The sequence below is a fragment of the Mastomys coucha genome, unplaced genomic scaffold (genome assembly GCF_008632895.1).
Source record: "Mastomys coucha isolate ucsf_1 unplaced genomic scaffold, UCSF_Mcou_1 pScaffold22, whole genome shotgun sequence".
NCBI lineage: Eukaryota > Metazoa > Chordata > Mammalia > Rodentia > Muridae > Mastomys > Mastomys coucha.
Window position 1 is genome coordinate 90480005 of NW_022196905.1, and position 6849 is coordinate 90486853.

Genomic DNA, 6849 nt, shown 5'->3' on the forward strand with positions numbered 1-6849 from the left:
AACTTATTCAAAATGTAATTAATTGAAAAACAGCCTCCATAGTTGGGCAGAAATTCAGACTGCCCAGGCTTTGGGTAGGTTCATCTCCAGGTGGTCTTTATCCTGCCTGCTCTGCTGGAATCTCCCTCCTGATTACAGTTACACATTGTCTGTCACCTTCCCCACAGAACATTCCAGCTCCTTTCCCCCTTACCAACTAGACTAACTTTTAAAAGTCGACCTTTTTCCCTTCCTAGTTGCTAAAGTCTAACAGAAGAGAGATAAACAGATTAGAAGCAACACAGGTTTGCTCAGGAGGATAGCTTCACTATCACAAAGCTGTTGAAATCTTAAGAAACCTAAGTTTTCAGTAATCATGTAAGACAACAATTATTTCAGTAGGAATAGGTGGGAGTAGGGGCTTGAAGAGTTCAGATGCAAAACAACAAAGTTATTTTAAGGAGCAACCCTAATGATCCTTGGCTGGAACTCCGGGTCGGCTGCCAGGTGAGCTTTTGGCTGCCAGGTTTGGTGCCCTTCAAACCATCCCCATAGTATGGCTTGCACCTGTGGGAAAAGCTGATCCTGTGGAGCACCTGGGGCAAAGGAGAAAAAAGCGACTGGACGCTTTGTTCTGGCTGGGGAGACTCAGGCAGTAGCGCCACCCACAGGAAACTAGGATAAATGCATTCCTCAGAGAGGCGAAGCAGCTAGGCTTATGGGCAAAGACGTCCATCCAGAGGAGAGGCAACATTAAAGGTTGTAGCCGAGATGGTGGTCAGACAAGCCCTGTGACAAAAGCAGGCTTCAAAAGTATATAGTACTCAAAGTTCTAGCTAGAGCAATAAGACACACATGGAGACCAAAGGGATACAAATTGGCAAAGAAATAGTCAAGGTATCACTATTTGCAGATGATATGATAGTATACATAAGTGGTAACCCCCACCCCAAATTCTACCAGAGAGCTTCTACAGCTGATAAACAACTTCAGCAAGGTGGCTGGATAGAAAGTTACTTCAAACAAATCACTATCCTTCTTTTATACAAATGCTAAATGGGTTGAGAAAGAAAATAGGAAAACAACACCCTTCACAATAATCACAAATAATTTAAAATGTCTTGGAGCAACTCTAACCAAACAAATGAAAGATCTGTATGACAAGAACTTCAAGTTTCTTAAGAAGGAAATTGAGGAAGACCTCAGAAAATGGAGCGTTCTCCCATGCTCATGGATTGGTAGGATTAACAAATGGCTGTCCTACCAAATGCAATCTACAGATTCAAAGCAATACCCATCAAAATTCCAACACAAGTCCTCAAAGATATGGAAAGAGTAATTCTCAGTTTCATGTGGAAACACAAAAGTAACAGGTTAGAAGCTACCTGCTCATTTGGCTCTGGACTATGATCCTGGACAGTGTGATTGAAAGCTGACTGTCAGTTCCTATTGTGGGTGCAGACCTTGCCAAGTCTAAAGAACGATACAACTTAAAGGAAATGAAGGGAAAAAAGGAAACAGACCCTTTGTCTTATGCATTTTGGTTCTTTCTGTTTCCTTCAGTTTTTCAACACACACGCACACACACACACACACACACACACACACACACACATGGAAAGACCATCAACAAATAAAGTAAAAGATAAAGAGCTTAAAGTTTGGTTACAGGTCCTAAACAAATAAATAAATATAAGAACTAGAATTAACATTTGATTTTCTAAAAATCTAAATCCAAACCATGAAACTATTAAATATTGACTTAGGATTGTATAAATCATTTAAATACTTAATAATTGTCTTAAATGATTCTTTCTCTTAGTGATCAAAAAAAAAAAAACATACATAAAAGTCATATTAGCCTAGGGTGTAGGGAGATAGCTCAGCCAGTAAGTATGTGCCAGCAAAGCAGGAGGATCTGAGTCTCATCTCGGAATCTACACAAAAGCACAGCCTGGTGGTGTCTGTCTGTAATTTCACCATTTGGGAGGCACAGGCAGGAGGTTCCTTAGGGATGGCTGGACAGCCAGCCTAGAAGATAGATAAATTCCAGGATTAATGAGAGGCCCTGTCTTAAAAATGAGGTAAAACTAGTTGATGAAAAATACTTGGCAGGCTGGAGAGGTGGCTCAGAGGTGAAGAGCACTGACTGCTCTTTCACAGGTCCTGAGTTCAATTCCCAGCAACCACATGGTGGCTCTCCCAACTATCTGTAATGGGATCCAATGCCCTCTTCTGGTGTGTATCTGATGACAACTACAGTGTACTCATATAAATAAAATAAATAAGTAAATAAAACACTTGCCATTGACCTCTGGCCACCACATACATGTGCACACATGTGTGAATATACAAAAGAACATGTATGTATATATACATACACACACCTACACATAAACATACACACACACACACACACATGGAGGAAAAGTTAGTTGTATAAACATGTATAGTTTAACTGTGAGTGTTGTGGTTTGAATGAGAATAACCCCATAGATGCATCTTTTTGAATACTTAGTCCTCAGTTGGTAGAACTATTTGGGAAGGGTCAGAAGGAAGTGTGTCATTGAGTGTGGCCTTTGAAGTTTGAGAACACTTGCTTCATTCCCAGCTAGCTTTTTCTGTATTGTCATTGTGTTTGAGGATGTGAGCTCTCAGCTGCTTCTCCAACACCACAGCCTCCCACTATGTTCCCAGCCATGCTAGTCATAGACTCTAAACCTGTGAATCTGTAAACTCAATACATTCTTTCTTCTACAAGTTGTCTTTATCATGGTGTCTTATGATAGCTCCAGCAAAGAAACTAAGATAGTCAACAAATCGTTTAAGCCTATAATGGAAAGCATTGGAATATTTGATAAAATTAATATAATTCTTCACTCTTGAATAGTTATGCAGGCCAAAGTTCCAGAAAACAGTCCAAGAATTAATGTTATCTTTAATTATGTTTTAGGCTATTTTACATTAACACTTAGATTTTTCCTCGTGTGTCAGTAATTATTTGCAAAGTTTATACTCGGTAGGTTAATTAGAATGATTGTCAACAGTCAAAATCTTCAGATGAGTTCTGTTTTCACAAGGATTTGAGGGAATTACTGGGTCCTTAGTTGAAGGAGAGATAATATTATTAAAATACATTTTAAACGTTCAAAAGCTGAGTATGCTGCAAGTACTTCTGGAATATATAATGTAATGGGAGAAATTATTAAAAAATGATAAATAATTGTTTTGGTCTCTAGAGTGGACATTAAGAAGGACTCTTAAAGTATGATGCTATCAATTTTTATATCATACCTTTACAAAGTTCCACAAAGTCCAATAATTGTTTTATTAAACAAAATTGTAAAAGAGGAGAAGAAATGTACAGTACATGATTCATTATATTGCATCACAGAATGAGATCTAATTTATCATTACTAAGGTATTCAGCTACTGCTATTCACGTAGTCAGCCCTATCAAAAGATTTGGCCTTTGTTTTGTTGTATTGTTCCTTGCAGTGGTTACATTTGGGTAGCCGCCCTGACTCTATCATGCAAATCTAAGGTAATAACTATCACTGATGTACCCAGGAGAAACTCATTTCGAAAGAAATTGAATATTGTGAGGGTAGTAGTAATTAAAAAAAAAGATATCTAATGATGAGTGTCTTAGTTAGGATTTTACTGCTGTTTATAGACACCAGGACCAATGCAAATCTTATAAATGACAACATTTAATTGGGGCTGGCTTACAGGTTCAGAGGTTCTGTCCATAATCATCAAGGCAGGAACATGGCAGCATCCAGACAGGCATGGTACAGGCAGAGCTGAGAGTTCTACATCTTCATCTGAAGGCTGCTAGCAGAATACTGGTTCCAAGCAGCTAGGACGAGGGTCTTAAAGCCCATACTCACAGTGGCATATAAGTCCACACCTACTACAACAGGGCCACACCTTTTAATAGTGCCACTTTCTGGGCCAAACCATAACATTCCATTCCCTGGCCCCCATAGGCTTGTTCAAACATATGAGTCTATGTAGGGCATACCTAAACATAGCATAATGCAAAATACATTTAATCCAACTTCAAAAGTCTGCATAGTCTATAGCAGTCTCAACAATGTTAAAAGTCCAAAGTTCAAAGTCTCTTCTGAGATTCATCCAATCACTTAACTATAATCCCAAAGCAAGATAGGAAACCAGCTGGGCAAACTCCAAACTCTGCATTTCCATGGCTGATATCAAAGTGGTCTTCAGATCTCTAACTCCTTTCTCATCTTTGTTGACTACAACAAACTTCTTTCTCCTGGGCTGGTTCCACTCCCTGTTAGCAGCTTTCCATAGCTGATATCTCACATCTCTGCCATCTCAAACACCTTGTGTCCTCCAAGGCAGCAGGTTGATCCACACCATTGCTGCTACTGTTGGTGGTGATCATCTCATGGTACTGGGGTACCCTGGGGTTTTCCTCTGCAACTAGGCTTCACCAATACCCTCTCATAGGCTCTCTTCATGGTGCTAAGTCTAAACTCCTTTTCATGATCCCTTCAGTCCTGAGTTGTCACCAGCAACTGGGGCTGCACCTTTACCAATGGCCTTCCATGGCCTCTTATAATGCCAAGTCTCAGCTGTTCTTCCTGATGCCTTCATGCCTTCAAAACCAGTAATGGGTGACTCTTATACATTGCCCAGTACAGCTGAAGTACAAGGTACGACCTTGGCTATCTCTGGAACACAGCTTCTTTGTGCTCTCAGAAAACACTTCCCAAAAGGTTTCACTTCAGTGGTCCAGGTCTCTTCGTAATCACAGTGAATTTCTTAGCTCCAGTTAACCAGCATCAAATTTCTTAGCTCCAGCTAACCAGCATCAATTGTCCCAGTATTCCCTTCTATTATTGAGTCTAAAGCCAGAGCCAAATGGCTGAAACTGCTGAGTTCTGCTGCTTGCTGGGGCTGGAACATGCCCCCGACCCTGTCATGTTCAAGCTTATCAATTCTGGAATTAAAGGTGTGTACCACAACACCTGGACTTAAGCTTTCTTCACCTAGAACTTGCTCTGTTCTAGGCTGGTCTTGAATTCAGAGTTCTGTTTGGCTTTATCTCCAGGGATTAAAGATGTGTACCACCAAGCCTGGATCTAAATTTTGCTGGGTAGGAACTTGTCCCAAAGTCTTACTCCCTTAATCTGCTATGTCCTAGAACATAGGATTCAGCTCCATTCTACTTTCTGGTTCCTCTTTAATATTTAAACCATATATTTATAGTTTTCCTTTCTAAGCTTTCTACACTTGTTCAAAATGCCCTTCATGGGACTTAACCAGACTTAACAAAGTCTATGCTGGGTGTTTCTGAGAGTTCCTTTATCAGTGCAATTAATATAAATCTCTTTATCTTAGTTTTAGGTAGACTCTTGAGACAAGGACAAAAAGCAGCCACATTCTTCATCAAACTCTCACAAGAACAGCCTCCTGGCCACATAGTAAAATTCTTCTCCTCTGAAACCTTTAGAGCCAGGCTTCTACAGTTCAAATCACCCTCAGAAACAAAATCCTCTTTATTCCTACTAGGATGGCCCACTGTGCCCCACGTAAAGCATTCTGCTGCTTTCCAAATCCAAAGTCCTCAAATCCACATTCTGCCAAACAAAAGCATGGTCAGGCCTATCACAACAGTACCCCAGTCCCTGGTACCAACTTCTGTCTTAGGGTTTTACTGCTGTGAACAGACATCATGACCAATGCAAATCTTATAAAGGGCAACAGTTAATTGGGGATGGCTTACGGGTTCAGAGGTTCAGTCCATTATCATTAAGGTCGGAGCATGGCATTGTCCAGGCAGGCATGGTGCAGGAGGAGCTGAGAGTTCTACATCTTCATCTGAAGGCTGCTAACAGAATACTGGCTTCCAGGCAGCTAGGATGAGGGCATTAAAGCCCACACCCACAGTAATGCACCTACTCCAACAAGGCCGCACCTCCCTATAGTGCCATTCCCTTGGCTGAGCATATACAAACCTTAACAGTGAGTATATGTGAAATATGAACATGAGAGTGGGTGTCCTGAGTAGCCATGGAAATGGGTACATTTATGGAGAAAGGTTAGACAATCAGAAGCATGAATATCTCAATGAGATACTTGTTGTGATGGAAATAAGTGTATATTCTTTAACATGGCCACATAAGTACATATTTGTTAGCCTCTCCTTAAGTACAGCCTTAACAGTGTTTACTGATGAAACACAGTGGAAATACATAGACTTTAAAGAGATTTTCTTTTAAATGTCTATGTATGTATGCCATACACATGTAGGTGACCCAAGGAAGCCAGAAGAGGTGTTGGACCTTCTTGAACTGGAAGAGTAGAAAGTTCTGCCCCCTCCCCCTCTGCCACCTGTGGGTGCTGAAGCCCAAACTCCCTCTGGAAGAACAGTGAGCACCCTTAATAACAAACCTATTTCTTCCAGCCTCACTCTCTTTGCAAAAGCACAATTTTCAGTCTCTTTTCTTTCCCTTCCTAAGGGCAGCCTTTCTTTAGGATTTAGGGACAGTGTTTCGTATACCGGTTTTGCAGCAGGCTGGGGGTGTTCAGGCTTTCCCCATTTGAGAAGGACAACCCCTAAAAACCTTGCTGTGGAAGTTGTCGCTTGTGTGGTCAAGTAGCTTCATGCTCAGCTTGGGAAGCCCTTAGGAACCCAAGGCTCTTTCTTCAGAGATAGCCCTGGAAGCCAAGACTGCTGCTACTTTTCAAGGAAGTTTTGAACAAAGGCTACTCCTTTGGTGAAGTCTGGAGACTTTTTTGGCATTGCATTTTTTTTCTCTGCCTCGTTCTTCTCTCCCTTTTCATTAAGACTCCATTTTTGGTTATTGAAATCGATATTGTCTTGTGTTTGGC